Genomic DNA, 18,217 nt, shown 5'->3' with positions numbered 1-18,217 from the left:
CCTAACCTCTTAACCAATATTCAAAAATCCAGTATTCTTAATACAACCCTCAACCCTAAAACCCACCTCTAAAACCTCTAAACCTATATCCAACCATTAACCCGAACCCTCAACCCTAACCTCTAAACCTATATCTAATCCCCAACCCCAACCCCCAACCCAAACCTATTAACATATGTCCAAAACCAAACCGAACTCCCAACCCTAACCTCTAAATCTATAACAGATAAACCCAAACCCCAAACCTATATCCAACCAGCAACTGTAAGACCAAACCCTTAATCCAACCCTCAACCTCAAACTCTAAACCTATATCCAACCCCAAACCCCTACCCCCAACCCTAACCTCTAAACCTATATCCAACCCACAACCCCAACCTGTAAACCTATATACAACCCCCAACCCTAATCCCCAACCCTATATCCAAATCAAAACCCTAACCCCCATCCCAATATCCAACCCCCAACCCTAAATCCCAACACCTTATCCAACCCCCAACCCTAACCTCTAAAGCTATATCCAACCCCCAAACCTATATCCAAACCGCAAACCCAAACCCCAACCATATATCCAACCGCCAACGCCAACCACCAACGCTATATCCAACCCCCAACCCTAACCTCTAAACCTATATCCAACCCCCAACCCTAACCTCTAAACATATATCCAACCCCAACCCAAATCACTAAATATATATCCAACCCCCAACCCTAACCTCTAAAGCTATATCCAACCCCCAAACCTATATCCAAACCGCAAACCCAAACCCCAACCATATATCCAACCGCCAACGCCAACCACCAACGCTATATCCAACCCCCAACCCTAACCTCTAAACCTATATCCAACCCCCAACCCTAACCTCTAAACATATATCCAACCCCAACCCAAATCACTAAATATATATCCAACCCCCAACCCTAACCTCTAAAGCTATATCCAACCCCCAAACCTATATCCAAACCGCAAACCCAAACCCCAACCATATATCCAACCGCCAACGCCAACCACCAACGCTATATCCAACCCCCAACCCTAACCTCTAAACCTATATCCAACCCCCAACCCTAACCTCTAAACATATATCCAACCCCAACCCAAATCACTAAATATATATCCAACCCCCAACCCTAACCTCTAAACCTATATCCAACCCACAACCCCAACCTGTAAACCTATATACAACCCCCAACCCTAATCCCCAACCCTATATCCAAATCAAAACCCTAACCCCCATCCCAATATCCAACCCCCAACCCTAAATCCCAACCCCATATCCAACCCCCAACCCTAACCTCTAAAGCTATATCCAACCCCCAACCCCAACCTCCAACCCTATATCCAACCGCCAACCCCAACCCCCAACACTATATCCAACCCACAAACCTATAACCCAACAGAAAGCCCAACCCTGTATCCAACCCCCAACCCTAATCTCTAAACCTATATCTAACCCACAACACCAACATCTAAACCTATATCCAACCCCCAACAACCAACCCCCAACCCAAACCTCTAAACTTATATCCAACTCCCAACACCAACCTGTAAACCTTTATCCAACCCCCAACCCCAACCCCGAACCCTAACGTCTAAAGATATATCCAGTCTCCAACCCCCAAACCTAAACCCTAATCCTATATCCAACCCCCAACCCCAAACCCAAACCCTAACCTCTAAACCTATATCCAACCCCAAACCCTAACTTCAAACCTATATCCAGACCGCAACTCCAACCCTAAACCCCATATCCAATTCATAACCCTAACCACCAATTCTATATCCAACTCCCAACACTAACCCTAAACCCTATATCCAACCCCAACACTAACCTCTAAACCTATATCCAACCCCAAACACTAAACCTATATCCAACCCCTAACCCCAACCCCCAACCCCAAAATCTAAACCTATATCCAACCCTCAACCCGAACTCCAAACCTATATGCAAAACCCAACTCCCAACACCAACCTCTAAACCTATATCCAACCCCCAACCCTAATGTCTAAAGCTATATCCAATCCTAACCCCAACCCCCAACCCTAACCCCTAATCCTATATCCAACCCCCAATCCCAATCCCCTACCCTGAACTCTAAACCTATATCCAACCACCAACCCCCAAACCTAACCTCTAAACATATATCCAACCTCAACCCTAACCTCTAAACCTATATCCAACCGCCAACCCCAAAATCTAAACCTATATCCAACCCCCAACCCCAACCCCCAACCCGATATCCAATCCCCAACCACAACCACCAACATTATATCCAACCCTACAACCAACCCGCAAGCCCAACCCTGTACCCAACCCCCAACCCCAACATTATATCCAACCACCAAACCCAAACCCCAACCCTATATCCAAAACGCAACCCCAACCCCAAAACCTATATCCAACCCCCAACCCCAATCCCCAAACCCCCAACCCCAAACCCCCAACCCCATATCCAACCCCCAACCCCATAACCAAACCCCAACCCTAACCCCAAACCCTAACCTCTAAACCTATATCGAACCCCAACCCTAACCCTCAACCCTATACACAACCACCAACCCCAACCCCCAATCCTATATCCAAACCCCAACCCTAACCCCCAACACTAAAACCAAACTCCAACACTAACCCCCAACACTATATCCAACCCCCAAGACTAACCTCTAAACATATATCCTTGCCCAACCCCAACCCCCAACCATAACCTCTAAACATATATCCAACCCCCAACCCTGAACTTTAAACCTATATTTAACCCAAAACCCTAACCTCTTACCATATATCCAAACCCCAACCCCAGTCACTAAACCTATATCCAACCCCCAACCCCAGCCCCCAACCCAAACCTCTAAACTTATATCCAACTCCCAACACCAACCTGTAAAACTTTATCCAACCCCCAACCCCAACCCCAAACCCTAACCTCTAAACCTATATCCAACCCCAAACCCTAACTTCTAAACCTATATCCAGACTGCAACTCCAACCCTAAACCCTATATCCAATTCATAACCCTAACCCCCAATTCTATATCCAACCCCCAACACTAACCCTAAACCCTATATCCAACCCCAACCCTAACACCCAACCCTATATCCAACCCCAAACACTAAACCATTATCCAACCCCCAACCCCAACCCCCAACCCGATATCCAACCCCCAACCACAACCACCAACATTATATCCAACCCCCAACCCTACAACCAACCCCCAACCCCAACATTATATCCAATCACCAAACCCAAACCCCAACCCTATATCCAAACCCCAACCCCAAACCCAACCCTATATCCAAAATGCAACCCCAACCCCAAAACCTATATCCAACCCCCAACCCCAATCCCCAAACCCCCAACCCCATATCCAACCCCCAACCCCATAACCAAACCCCAACCCCAACCCCCAACACAATATCAAACCCGCAAGCCCAACCCTGTATCCAACCCCTAACTCCAACCCCCAACCCCAACCCCCAACCCTATATCCAACCACAACCACCAACCCTATATCCAATCCCCAACCCTATATCCAACCCTCAACTCTAAACCTATATCCAACCCCCAACTCTAAACCTACATGTAGGTGCTAAATTAGAACAAGGAAAATGGACATTGCCAGACGGGCGAGAGATATTACCAAAAGCTTATGCAAGGCAAATATTGGAACGTTTGCATGCACAAACATATTGGGGTACAAAAGCATTAAGTAATCATTTACTTAAACAATTTGGTTGCATAGGGGTTTTTGAAATAGCAAAGCAAATTACACAAAGGTTGCTTAATTCGTCAGAAGATAAATAAGAAAATGTTTCAACAAGCAGCCGCGGGAGGAAGGAAAACAGCCTTTCGAGAAAGTACAAGTTGATTTCACTGAATTGCCCAAGGTAGGGAGGATAAAGTATTGTTAATAGTAGATCATTTAACACAGTGAGTAGAAGCTTATCCCATAGCACGAGCTACGGCACAAATGGTGGCAAAAATTTTATTAGAACACCTGTTACCTAGATATGGGTGTCGTGGTTTAACCCGACCGGCAGCTAAACACCACGCAGCCGTTCGCTCACCCTCCCCCCTCCCTCTCTGGGACGGGGGAGAGAAATGGAAAGTGAAGCCCGTGAGTTGAGATAAAGACAGTTTAATAAGACAGGAAAAAAAAATAACAAAAATAATAATAACAATAATAATAATGATGATACAATGGTGATAATACGAAAGTAATAATAGTAGGTACAAACAAGTGATGCACAATGCAATTGCTCACCACCCGCTGACCGATGCCCAGCCTAACCCCGAGCAGTCCGGCCCCCTCCCCCCGGCTAGCCACCCCTATATATTGTTTAGCATGACGTCAGATGGTATGGAATACCCCTTTGGCTAGTTTGGGTCACCTGTCCTGGGTCTGTCCCCTCCCAGCTCTTACTGCACCCCCCAGCCTGCCCGTTGGCAGGACAGAGCAAAGGCTGAGATGTCCTTGGCTTAGTATAAGCACTGCTCTGCAACAATTAAAGCATCGGGGTGTTATCAGCACTCTTCTCATTCTAAGCCAAAACACAGCATTCCACCAGCTACTAGGAAGAAAATTAATTCTGTGCTAACTGAAACCAGGACATCTATCCACCCCTTATTCCATACCATTTATGTCATGCTCAGGTTACACTCTTTTCCATACATTCTAATTAGTCACCTATAGTAATCATGGTAGTGATAACATACAGTATAATATACTATTTAACATGGTGCAATTCAGTTCATGGGCTATTCTCACCCAGTATTAAATCTCCTTGAGGTACACACCGGACCTCTCCGTTCTTTTGCATCACCCACCAAGTATATCCAGGTCCCTGAGCGAAAACAATTCCACGAATAGGTTTGCCTTTTCCTGAGGCAGGAGTAGCCCAGACTGTTTTACCCAGCATATTTCTTACATGCACTACAGGAACTTTATCCCCATCTACAGTACGTAACAGGTTTGATTGGGCAGGTCCAGCTCGGTTGGTAGATCCCCTAGTATTGACTAACCAGGTGGCCTTTGCCAAATGCGTATCCCAGTTTTTGAACGTCCCAGCGCCCATTGCTTTCAAGGTAGTCTTTAACAGGCCATTGTATCGTTCAACTTTCCCGGAGGCTGGTGCATGATAGGGGATGTGATACACCCATTCAATACCATGTTCTTTGGCCCAAGTGTCTATAAGGTTGTTTCGGAAGTGAGTCCCATTGTCTGATTCTATTCTTTCTGGGGTGCCATGTCGCCATAGGACTTGCTTTTCAAGGCCCAGGATGGTGTTCCGGGCGGTAGCATGAGGCACAGGATATGTTTCCAGCCATCCGGTGGTTGCTTCCACCATTGTAAGTACGTGGTGCTTGCCATTGCGAGTTTGAGGGAGTGTGATGTAATCAATCTGCCAGGCCTCTCCATATTTATATTTCAGCCATCGTCCTCCATACCAAAGAGGCTTTGACCGTTTGGCTTGCTTGATTGCAGCACATGTTTCACAGTCATGAATAACCTGTGCTATAGCGTCCATGGTCAAGTCCACCCCTCGATCACGAGCCCATCTGTATGTTGCATCTCTACCTTGATGGCCTGAGGTGTCATGGGCCCATCGGGCTATAAATAATTCACCTTTATGCTGCCAATCCAGGTCCACCTGAGCTACTTCAATCTTAGCAGCCTGATCCACCTGCTGGTTGTTTTGATGTTCTTCAGTAGCCCGATTCTTGGGCACATGAGCATCTACGTGGCGTACTTTCACAGCCAGGTTCTCTACCCGAGCAGCAATATCTTGCCACAATGCAGCAGCCCAGATAGGTTTGCCCCTACGCTGCCAGTTGTTTTGCTTCCATTGCTGTAACCATCCCCACAGGGCATTTGCTACCATCCATGAATCGGTGTAGAGATAGAGAACTGGCCATTTTTCTCGTTCAGCAATGTCTAAAGCCAGCTGAATGGCTTTCACTTCTGCAAACTGACTCGATTCACCTTCTCCCTCAGCAGCTTCTGCAACTCGTCGCGTAGGACTCCATACAGCAGCCTTCCATCTCCGATGCTTCCCCACAATACGACAGGACCCATCAGTGAACAGGGCATATTTCTTTTCATTCTCTGGCAACTGGTTGTACAGTGGGGCTTCTTCAGCACGACCCACCTCCTCCTCTGATGATATCCCAAAGTATTTGCCTTCTGGCCAGTCCATGATCACTTCCAATATTCCTGGGCGACTGGGGTTTCCTATTCGAGCCCGCTGAGTAATCAGTGCAACCCACTTGCTCCATGTAGCATCAGTTGCATGATGCGTAGAGGGGACCCTTCCCTTGAACATCCAGCCTAGTACCGGTAATCGGGGTGCTAGGAGGAGCTGCGCTTCAGTACCGACCACCTCCGAAGCAGATCGAACTCCTTCATATGCTGCCAATATCTCCTTTTCAGTTGGAGTATAGCGGGCCTCAGATCCTCTGTATCCCCGACTCCAAAACCCCAGAGGCCGACCTCGAGTTTCCCCAGGTTCTTTCTGCCAGAGGCTCCAGGTGGGGCCGTTCTCCCCGGCTGCAGTGTAGAGCACATTCTTTACATCTGGTCCTGTTCGAACTGGCCCAAGGGCTACTGCATGGACTATTTCCTGCTTGATTTGTTCAAAGGCTTGTCGTTGTTCAGGGCCCCATTCAAACTCATTCTTCTTACGAGTTACTTGGTAGAGTGGGTTTACAATCAGACTGTAATTTGGGATGTGCATTCTCCAAAACCCCACAACACCTAGGAAAGTCTGTGTTTCTTTTTTGTTAGTTGGTGGAGACATAGCTGTTATTTTGTTGATCACATCCATTGGGATTTGACGACGTCCATCTTGCCATTTTATTCCTAAAAACTGGATCTCCCGTGCAGGTCCTTTGACTTTATTTTGTTTTATGGCAAAACCGGCTTTCAGAAGGATTTGGACTATTTTCTTCCCTTTCTCGAAAACTTCCTCTGCTGTGTCACCCCACACAATAATGTCATCGATGTACTGCAGGTGTTCAGGAGCTTCCCCCTGCTCTAGTGCAGACTGGATCAGCCCATGGCAAATGGTAGGGCTGTGTTTCCACCCCTGGGGCAGCCTATTCCAAGTATATTGGACTCCCCTCCAAGTGAAGGCAAATTGTGGCCTGCACTCTGCTGCTAGAGGGATGGAGAAAAATGCATTAGCGATATCAATTGTGGCGTACCACTTGGCTGCCTTCGATTCAAGTTCATACTGAAGTTCCAGCATGTCCGGCACTGCAGCACTCAGTGGTGGCGTGACTTCGTTCAGGCCGCGATAGTCCACTGTTAGTCTCCACTCGCCATTAGACTTTCGCACTGGCCATATGGGACTATTGAAAGGTGAATGAGTCTTGCTGATCACTCCTTGGCTCTCCAATTGACGAATTAGCTTATGGATGGGAATCAGGGAGTCTCGGTTGGTGCGATATTGCCGCCGGTGCACAGTTGTGGTAGCAATTGGCACTTGCTGTTCTTCGACCCTCAGCAACCCCACAACAGAGGGGTCCTCTGAGAGACCAGGCAAGGTAGATAATTGTTTAATGCCCTCTGTCTCTAAGGCAGCAATACCAAAAGCCCACCGGAACCCTTTTGGGTCCTTGCAGTATCCTCTTCTAAGATAGTCTATGCCAAGGATACATGGAGCATCCGGACCAGTCACAATGCGGTGCTTTTCCCACTCATTCCCAGTCAGACTCACTTCAGCCTCCAATACAGTCAACTGCTGAGATCCCCCTGTCACTCCACAAATATAGATGGGCTCTGGTCCTTTATAGCTCGATGGCATTATAGTACATTGTGCACCGGTGTCTACTAAAGCCTTATACTTCTGTGCGCGTGATGTGCCAGGCCATCGAATCCACACAGTCCAATAAACTCGATTGTCCCTTTCCTCCCCCTGGCTGGAGGCAGGGCCCCCCTAATCCTGGTCAGAATCTTCCTCGTTTCTGTGTTTGAAGGACTGTCTGCTGGAAGTTGGAGCAGCAAACTTTTCGGAGAATCCCTTTTTCCTGATTGTTTTCTTTTGCAACTCACGTACCCGTGCCTCTAGGGTCGCGGTAGATTTTCCATCCCACTTTCTCATGTCCTCTCCATGGTCTCGTAAGTAAAACCACAGGGTGGCACGGGGTGAGTACCCACCATATCGTCTTCCTTGTGTGGGTGAACGCCTACCCCTGACAGCTGAGACACTGCTTTGTACAGGTGCGAAGGAGAATAATCTCTCTTCAAGTTGGTGAACCTTTTCAGAAAGTTTCTCCCAAGTGTTCTCCTTTGGTCGGTGGGCACTGGTTGGTTCAGGTGGGGAGGACAATAGATTCTCTTCAAGTTGGTGAACCTTTTCAGAAAGTTTCTCCACAGCTGAGACGCAGGCCTGTAAGGAAGAGGAGAGACTTTCTTCGTACTGCCGGAGTTGTTTAGCCGCTTCACCCACTGTGGGTTCCTCATCCTCTTTCCAGGCCATTATTGCCAATGAGCTGGCATATGATGATGGTGCACTCCGTACAAACTTCCGCCACATGGGTCGTGTACACTTGACTTCATCTGGATCTGTGGATGTTTGTTTGAGGTCTGGATCCTCATAAATCACTTCCCGTACGGCTAATTCCCTCAGGTACTGGATTCCCTTCTCCATAGTGGTCCACTTGCCTGGTAGACATAAAATATCTTCCTTGAAGGGATACCTTTCCCTCACAGCTGAGAGGAGACGCCTCCAGAGGCTGGTGGGTCGTGCTCCATCTGCAATTGCTTTGTCAATGCCGGCGTCTCGAGCAAGGGATCCCAGCCGCTTGGCTTCCCTGCCGTCTAATTCCACACAATTGGCTCCAGAGTCCCAGCACCGGAGCAGCCAGGTGACAAGCTGCTCACCTATACAGCGACCAAAATCTTTTCGCACATCTCGTAGCTCGCGCTCGTTTAGGCTTCGGGTAGTTACTGTTGCTCTTTCGGCATCCTCATCTTCCTCCTCCTGAATCCTTGACGGCCCAGCGTCATCATCATCTTCGTCATCTCTATACTTAGTTTTGGCAGAAGCCTTACCTGGATTGGCAGAAGACTCTCTGCGTTCTAAACGACTTGAATTTCTATACCATATTTTCACCTTCTCTACAGGGGCAGCTTGCACTGCTACTGCTCGTTTCTCTGACTTTGTTACAGGGTCTGCCACAGGGGTTGGAATGCCCTCTGCAGGGTCAACTTGCACTGCTACAGCTCGTTTCTCTGACACGGCCACAGGAGCTGGAGCGGCTACAGGAGCTGGAGCAGTTGCAGGAACCGGAGCTGTAGCGGCTACAGGAGCTGGAGCTGGAGCTGGAGCAGTTGCAGGAGCTGGGACTGGAGCAGCAGTAGGAGCTGGAGCTGGAGCGGCTTCAGGAGCTGGAGCTGGAGCGGCTTCAGGAGCTGGGACTGGAGCAGTTGCAGGAACTGGGACTGGAGTAGCGGCCGGAGCTGGAGCTGGAGCTGGAGCAGTTGCAGGAGCTGGGACTGGAGCAGCTGCAGGAGCTGGAGCTGGAGCGGCTTCAGGAGCTGGAGCTGGAGCAGCTTCAGGAGCTGGGACTGGAGCAGTTGCAGGAACTGGGACTGGAGTAGCGGCCGGAGCTGGAACTGGAGCGACTGCAGGAACTGGGACTGGAGCAGCTGCAGGAGCTGGGACTGGAGCGGCTGCAGGAGCTGGGACTGGAGCGGCTGCAGAATCCACCGTAGGGGTCACAGTGGCCGTTGGATCTGTCACAGGGTTTGGAGTGGCCGCAGGGTCTGTCACTAAGTTGACAGCAGTATCAATGGCAGCTCGATAGGCATGAGCCAGGCCCCAGCACGTTACAATGATTTGTGTTACTTTGGAACTGCCAGAATCATTACACCTTTTTTTCAAGCATTCTGCCAGTTTTTGAGGATTTTGCCATTGTTCAGGGGTGAATTTCCAACACACTGGGGGTGCCAACTGCTCTAGATGCCTGCCCATATCCACCCATACTCCCTGCCACCCACAACTATACTGCCTCCGGGCAGATCTCCGGATGAGCTTCATAAGTAGTTGTTTAACTTTAAGCAGAATCTGAAGTGCATTCATGAGGCAGAACAACAAGACTATGGTATTCTGAGTATTCCAGAAATATTCAATATCTTGGAGAGCTATTGTGACAAGCTCAGGGGATAAGAGGGTGGTGAAGGAGGAAGGCAGAGTGACCCAGGAGGATACAGGGGTGGTGAAGGAGAAAGGGAGAGTAAGCAAGTAAGGAAAAATATCCTCCCCTTTCCCCTCCACAGATTGACTCTCTAATGGAGAAAAACAATAGGTATAATTGCTAATAGTTCCCAAGATGCTGTTTCCAAAGTACAGAGTCCACGATGTTACTGAGTATAAATACCAAGTTAGAGTCATGACCAGATATCTTATCGTCTCATAAGCCATTGCTATAACACTTAGTACCATAATGGTCTGAAACCAGGGCCCGGAGAGGAGAAACAACACTACAGAGAGCAAATACGGAAAATAATGTACTATAATACTCAATTTGGAAAACAGGCGCAGCAGAGTTGTGATTAAAGCAATCAGCATCATGACAAGTGACTATTAAGCAGGTCTAATCCTTACACCAATTTTAGTTTAACACACTCTGATCAGATCTGCCGTTATCTCAACCTTTCGGGCCCCACGTTGGGCGCCAAAAAGACTGTCGTGGTTTAACCCGACCGGCAGCTAAACACCACGCAGCCGTTCGCTCACCCTCCCCCCTCCCTCTCTGGGACGGGGGAGAGAAATGGAAAGTGAAGCCCGTGAGTTGAGATAAAGACAGTTTAATAAGACAGGAAAAAAAAATAACAAAAATAATAATAACAATAATAATAATGATGATACAATGGTGATAATACGAAAGTAATAATAGTAGGTACAAACAAGTGATGCACAATGCAATTGCTCACCACCCGCTGACCGATGCCCAGCCTAACCCCGAGCAGTCCGGCCCCCTCCCCCCGGCTAGCCACCCCTATATATTGTTTAGCATGACGTCAGATGGTATGGAATACCCCTTTGGCTAGTTTGGGTCACCTGTCCTGGGTCTGTCCCCTCCCAGCTCTTACTGCACCCCCCAGCCTGCCCGTTGGCAGGACAGAGCAAAGGCTGAGATGTCCTTGGCTTAGTATAAGCACTGCTCTGCAACAATTAAAGCATCGGGGTGTTATCAGCACTCTTCTCATTCTAAGCCAAAACACAGCATTCCACCAGCTACTAGGAAGAAAATTAATTCTGTGCTAACTGAAACCAGGACAATGGGATAATACAGTACATTGATTCTGATCAGGGCACACACTTTACTTCTAAAATAATAAGATTATTATGTCAATCATTAGGTATTCAGTGGGCATACCACACTCCGTGGCACCCACAAAGCTCAGGGAAAGTAGAGAGTATGAATCAAAACAATAAAACAACAATTGGCTAAATTAATGATCGAGACACAAATGCCCTGGGCAAAATGCTTACCATTGGCACTTCTAAACATAAGAACTAAACCACACCGTGAGACTGGATTATCGCCATATGAAATGTTATATGGTATGCCTTATTCACAGGGGATGCCTCTGGGGAACAATGTAGTTGAGGATCGTAGTATCCAGAAATATATAATTACTATTGAAAGAAGATTGCAAGAGCCAAGAAAGAAATTGGAATGATGGCTCAAACACCACCTTTAGGATTTGCTATTCATAAGATACAACCAGGAGACAAGGTCTTAATAAAAACTTGGAGGGAAGAATCATTACACCTCCGGTGGGAGGGACCATACCTTGTTTTACTTACCACTGAAACAGCTGTGAGAACAGCAGAAAGGGGTTGGACTCATGCACCCAGAGTAAAAGGACCAGTAACTACCGAAGCTTGGAGGGTTGAGTCCACTCCTGGGGAACTGAAATTAAAGCTAAAGAAGAACTAATATTCTGGCAATGAGGCTCTGCATTGAATTAAGGATGCCAGATAAAGGGGACAAGCCTGAAGGGAGGAAAGGGAGAAGGCAAGACCGGGGTAGGACCCACCACTGCGGTGTATATAGTCTACCAAGGGAGGCAACCCCTATGGGTATTGACTGCCAAGTGAGAGGGCCTTGACCGGACTTCTCCCGTACTAAGGCCAGGTTGTCCCAGGGAAAGAAAAACAAACAAAAATATATATGTACATAATAAATAAGATTTTTTTTTAAATCTACTGTAATTAGCTTTCCAGGAGCTGGATCACCCTCAAAGGCTGAATGGTAACACAAGCTCAAATAGATCCTGGAAGTGGGCCCAACCCCTTGATTGAAGGCATTTCTCACACCCCCACGCCACCCCGTGGATGACGCAGAAGGATGTTATACTTCCTGGTACTATTTTTACAGGGGCAATTAAGCCATGGGCGAGAATGGAGGAATAACTTTTTCATTCTGGGGGAGGAAGTGGCCAAGGCCTTTAACCTTAGTAATTGCTGGGTTTGTGGAGGACCAGGAGGAACTGAAAGTTGGCCCTGGGTAGCTGGCCCAGTTGAACCTAAGTGGTGGGCTAGTAATTTGAGTGAAGTTCATAATGGAACACAATTCTGGAAAGAGGAAGAAGGCCTGTGGCAATTGCACTCGTCAGATCGGGGTATATACTGTTTAAACAGAACAGGAACAGTAGAGGTGGGAAAAAGCATTTGTAATTGGACTCAGTCTCCTGGATATGAATGTACTGATCCTGAATGTGGACCTATAAACTGTACAGCAAGTAAAGGAAAATGGAATGCTACACATGTCCAGCTGAAAAACGGGACTTGGCTGAAATGCTCATATAAGGAATTTTTTGGACCTGGATGTGAAGCCATGGCAAGAGCACAATCAAAGGGACAATTTGATGTTCAAATCCTGAGTTGTCAGCGTGATAACACCACTAGGGAGCAGCATGTGGTAAGAGTCTACTGCTGGAGGTGGCAAGATGAGAACGGGACACAAGTGTTCTTTAAACATTTCTGGTCAGCTTGTAATATGACAAGCCGCGAAGGAGAACTTAGTCGTAATTGTGAGTGGGAATCCAGTGAGGGAGCTTGGAGGTGTATATATACGAGTACTAATGGGGCAGACATTGTAACAGGACCACTTGGTAATGAAAACACTTTGTATTTTCACGTCCCAAAGAATAAAAGAGAATGGGACGGTCCTTTTCCAAATGGGACGTGGGCTCTAAAGGGACATTATTGGGTGTGTGGCAAACAGGCCTACAAAAGGCTACCAAAGGACTGGTCAGGAATATGCTATGTGGGGTACATAAGACCCTTGTTCTTTTTATTGTCACAAATACAAGGAAATCATTTAGGAATAAAATTATATGATGATCTGAATAGAGAGAAACGATCTATTGATGCTTCCTTAGCCGGAGGTAGTGCTCAAAAATGGAGAGAAGATGAATGGCGAGAAGATGAATGGATGAAAGAATCATACAGCATTATGGACCAGCTACCTGGAACCCAAATGAGGTAATATCCAGGGCCCGAGAACCTATTTATAATTTGAATCGAATAATTAGGTTGCAAGCTGTCCTCAAAATTACAACCAATCAAACAGCGACAGCTTTGGATCTTTTAGCTGATCAATCCACCCAGATGAGGAATGCTATCTTTCAACATAGAATGGTTTTAGACTATTTACTAGCAGAAGAGGTGTGTGTGTGTGTGTGGGAAACTAAATGATTCTAATTGTTGCTTACAAATTGATGATAATGGGAAAGTGGTTAAACAGATAACAAAGGAAATTAGAAAATTAGCCCACGTCCCAGCACAAACTTGGAAGGGTATGGATTGGGATTTATTTTCATGGCTGCCTGGTGGACCATGGGTTAAAAGGATGTTATTTTTATTTTTATGTGGTGTACTGATGTTATTATTCATACCTTGTATGATACCTTGCTTTACATTATTGATACGCCGGATAATAAATAGTACATTTGTAATGACTTCATTAAAAAAGGAAGGGGATATGTCAATAATGATGCTTAAGAATTGGACCCTCCAAGAACAGACTGATGAAATTCAATTATTACTGACAAAAGTTGAAAAAGAGACAAGAATTGAGGATATTAAAAAGAAGATAACAGATAGTGAGGAATGTTTTAGCAATTCGTGTCAATAGAGAGCTTGAAGGGAAATGTATTTGTAGGCTTTTCCTTGAAGTCTGGGGAGTTTCAGAATAACTGCTAACTATTATGACTATTGCATGGGACACTATGCAAGTCTCTGATATCTGGCCAGGAGATTAAGGAGAAGGGGAAAGCTGAAGAACGACTAAAAGACAAAGCTTACAAGGAATGCTGTGCAAGCCTCTGACATACAGCCAAGATGGACAAAGGAGAAGGACAAGAAAAAAAACCTGAGAGGAAGACTATGAGCCTTCAGCATGAGAGACCCCCAGAGACCCCCAGAGGGACCACTGGAGACCGATACGCATGCTCCAGTAGGAGGGTTTGGATTTCGGAAACTAATTATAATAACCCTGTTTTTTTTAGAAGTAGTAATGAATATGTATCAGCCTAGGAGCATAAAAATCAGCATCTTGATGTAACGGGTGTGCATCTAGGTGGAGCGGAGACTCCCGGTGCACCCAGCGCTGTTTGCTTACCTCTATTCCTTTAATAAATTGTAAACTTTGATTATAATCCTATTTTGGGACTTAGCCATTTATAATAGCACTCTTGAGTTTTTCCAACATGAAGGTGCAATATTCTTCTTCGGATGTCACGAGGGATCGTAGGTATACAATGCCATTTTTATTACAATACCAACAAATAGCTGTTTGAGCCACTTCTATTCAGGTAACCACAAAGTTAGTTTCTCCCAGATGTCTCTAAATGCCCAGGAATTGTCATTCTCCCCCCCCCCCAATACCTTTTTTCCCCCCAAATATCTGTGAAATTCGTCCCATTTGATCTACATATCTACAGTGACTAGCATTAATTACAGTGCATGCTCCTCCTTATGAGGTTATTAATGAGTCTAATACTGTTCGATTCTACAGTACTATTTTTTGCAAACTTAACAAACTTACTTTCTAGTTCTTCAATTAGAGCAGAGATATTTACAATAGCTTTTTCTAAGTCACCCACCCCTAACCAAGGTAAAAATCACCTTGCAAAGCTGTGAAATACTAGAGAATTTTACCAGAGAATTATCTGGAGTCTGCTTAATCCTGTGTGTTGTCTCAAGGGGGCTTTGGCTTCGTGGGTCTTCAATAACAGTTACATCTGGAATTATTGCCTTCAAGGGTGCAAGCTCCCTTCCATCCCAGGGGCAACACCTTCCTGGATTTATTGCCACATAGCCAGTACCACTCCTTGCCATTTGGGAGAGGCCTTCCGGTTACGGGATTCTCATGTTGCATCTGGTGTGTACTACGTATATTAGCATTCCCATGGCTACCGTATTTGGTACAGTATGGATTATTCCCTGTATGGATAGTTCCACACCCAGGGTCAGTACTATCGCCCCCTGAGTTTTTATCAATGTTGTTTAAAAGGCACCTTTGATAACACGGTATGTTGTAGCCAGGATTATGTGCAGGGAGCTCAACTTCAAAATCTGTTCCTTCCCAGGACTGAGTATGATCTGTCATTTTTAGAAATCTAGAGTATTCAGACATAGTTGCTGCTGCAAAAAGCAATCAGGGACAAGGCCTTTTTAGTCTTTATAGGCATGTGGGTGCAAATCCAACAATTATTTCGAGATGGAACTCAAGAGATGTTCTGCCTTCATTGGAAATGCTGATTTTTCCCTCTATACTACCACTAATCCATTCAGAGTGGGTATTATTAAGATAAACTTAAAATACATCATTGCTCTCTTTATATATACACACCCCTACAATAATTAAGAAATAATAATTAAGCAAAACAATAAAAATCACAAACTAATAAGGATTCTTCTTGTGGGGACTGAATACCCCCCCCCCCTTCTCCCACTTCCAGGGGGTGTTCCCTGTAAACACTCCAATTCTGTGTAATTCAATCCCTTTTACTCATTAATTCATTAAGTATTCTTCTAAGAAGAAGTTAAAGCTTTACAATGGATAGTTTAAACAGTTTTAACCTTAAAAGCCTTTGTTAATGCAGTCTCTCAGGTATCAGGGTTAACTGATGCTTTTACCCAGGTATGAGTCAACCCTTTCTCTGCCATTCTTCCTGCCATCTCAGTAGTCAGGAGCACTTGGAACAGTCCTTCCCACTCAGGTTGCAGCTTTGATTCCCTCCATGTTTGCATCAAAACACAATCTCCTACTTGGAATGGATGGAACAGGACTTCCAAGGCCTCCGACTTTACATGCTATCGCACTAGGGGAACTCAGTGTGCTGACTCTAAGGAACGGGACGGAGCATAGCGCGGAGTAGAGACACCACGGATAGGTTCTGTGATGAGACGGGGACTCGATGCTCTTGTGAGCACCGAGACTGATAAGCTGCACGTTTGCTACCCTGAGCCAATGACCTGTCATGTTTTTGACAAAACGTTGTACTCCAGTGAACTTTTGCTCATTATATCATCACTATAATACCAAAACACACCTCCATCCCAATAGCTCTGTGCCTCCAAGCTGCGACCACCCTACACTGAGGGCGCGTTCTGAATTTCTCAGACTCCTGTACCTTTAAATGAAAGCAAGAAACCTTTTACCAATCATAACCAAGATATGCCTGACTAGAGTCACTCAAGCTCCACCTGAAAGGGCCAGGAAATATTCACAGACTCATAGAATATCCTGAGTTGGAAAGGACCCACAAGGATCATCGAACCCAACTCCTAGCACTGCACAGGTCAACCCTAAAATTCAGACCATGTGACTAAGTGCACAGTCCAAACGCTTCTTAAACTCCGACAGGTTTGGTGCAGAGACTGCTTCCCTGGGGAGACCGTTACAGTGTGCGACAACCCTCTCGGTGAAGAACCTATTCCTGATGTCTAGCCTGAACCTCTCCTGCCGCAGTTTGGCACCATTCCTGTGGGTCCTATTGCTGGTCACTAAAGAGAACAGATCGGTGGGTAATGTAGATTGGCTTAAGTGAAAGGGGATGTTAGGGACGATACCATCACGAAGGATACCTTTCTGACTTCTGGTATCAGTCAACAGGCCGAGCCCTCAGATTTCATGGTTATCTTTCCTTACGAATGACTCCTGGAAGAACAGAAAAGATACACAACATGTCTACAACAACTTCTGAGGAGACTACTGAAAAGAAAAACAAACAAAAAAAGAAACAGCAAGCGGCTAGTATGTCAGTTTTGTTAACAAAGTAACATTAACATACTAGAAATTTCCACGTAGCCCCAAGACAGTGCTGGGTACATCCACTGATATTAATGGGGTGGCACAATGTCAGAGAGAGTTAACAGACAAGGTACACCCGAGGTGCAGATTGCATATTCCAGGCAACAAAAAAGGCACAGCTTGGCACCCAGATTGGATCAGCTTACATATGAGTCTGCTGATACGTGAGTATATGCAACAAGCAGAAAAGTCTTTTACTCCACAGACTCAGTTTCATTTATGTATATACATACATATACATATGTGTATGTATCTTTCTCTCTCTATATATGTATATATGCCCCAAAACCCCTGAAATGCCCCCCCCCAAAAAAAAATTCCCCAAAACCACTGGGAGTCTTATGCACGGCGTACATAATTTTTGTGCAAACATGCATGTTAATACCCAAAGAGGAGGGGCGAGGCAGACAAAGGCTTTAGAGACACATCAAGACCAGAACTGACACTGGGCAATCGCTCAGATGTGCAAAGCTCAGCTAAAACTCGCACATATCCACTGAAGGAAGGAGGCTACCTACTTGTCTGCTTAAAATAACCTCTACAAAGAATGCATTATAAAATCAAAAACGAAACCATCGTCCAGCAAAGAAAACGTCTGGAGTACAAAGGGCTAAAACTGACAGCTGGTTCTTTAGCAGTGTCAAAGGTCTTCAGATCCTACCTGACTTCTCGAGGATGGTGGAGTTGCAGCACAGAAATGAGGGGATCGGGAAGATCGCAACAGGCCAAATGCGGTGCTGAGCTCCTAAAGGAGCTGGTGGGATAGCACTGAAGAGAGTGAGACAGGCTGTCAGCCTTCTGTACAAGCTGAAAAGGAGCGCAGGAGTATCCAAAGAAGCTGTTTCTTCTTATACTTCATATAATACACACCTTCTTTAAAT

This window comes from Aythya marila, assembly GCF_965140915.1.
Source record: "Aythya marila genome assembly, chromosome: W".
In the NCBI taxonomy this organism is placed as follows: Eukaryota; Metazoa; Chordata; class Aves; order Anseriformes; family Anatidae; genus Aythya; species Aythya marila.
The sequence above is the reverse complement of the archived record's forward strand: the minus strand, read 5'-3'. Positions refer to the sequence as shown.